Source organism: Cyprinodon variegatus, unplaced genomic scaffold, assembly GCF_000732505.1.
Source record: "Cyprinodon variegatus isolate N-32 unplaced genomic scaffold, C_variegatus-1.0 Scaffold256, whole genome shotgun sequence".
In the NCBI taxonomy this organism is placed as follows: domain Eukaryota; kingdom Metazoa; phylum Chordata; class Actinopteri; order Cyprinodontiformes; family Cyprinodontidae; genus Cyprinodon; species Cyprinodon variegatus.
The window spans coordinates 855,203-855,431 of NW_015150709.1; positions in this window are offsets into that span (position 1 = coordinate 855,203).

Consider the following 229-nt stretch of genomic DNA (forward strand, 5'->3'; position numbering starts at 1 on the left):
ACATTAATTATGACTTGGTATCAGTATAATAACTGAGCTCAATGCAGCAGACAGAACCATCTGAAATTGATAGAAAATGTTAGAAAATTAGACTCTTTGTTTTATGATTACAAAGAGTTTTATTTTATTCTACTTTATCAAGTGACTCTTTTATTTTATCCATTTAGTTGTTGGTCAGCTGTAACAGATTTACCTGAGGTGTTCTGACAAAGTTTCTTTGTGAAGGCCT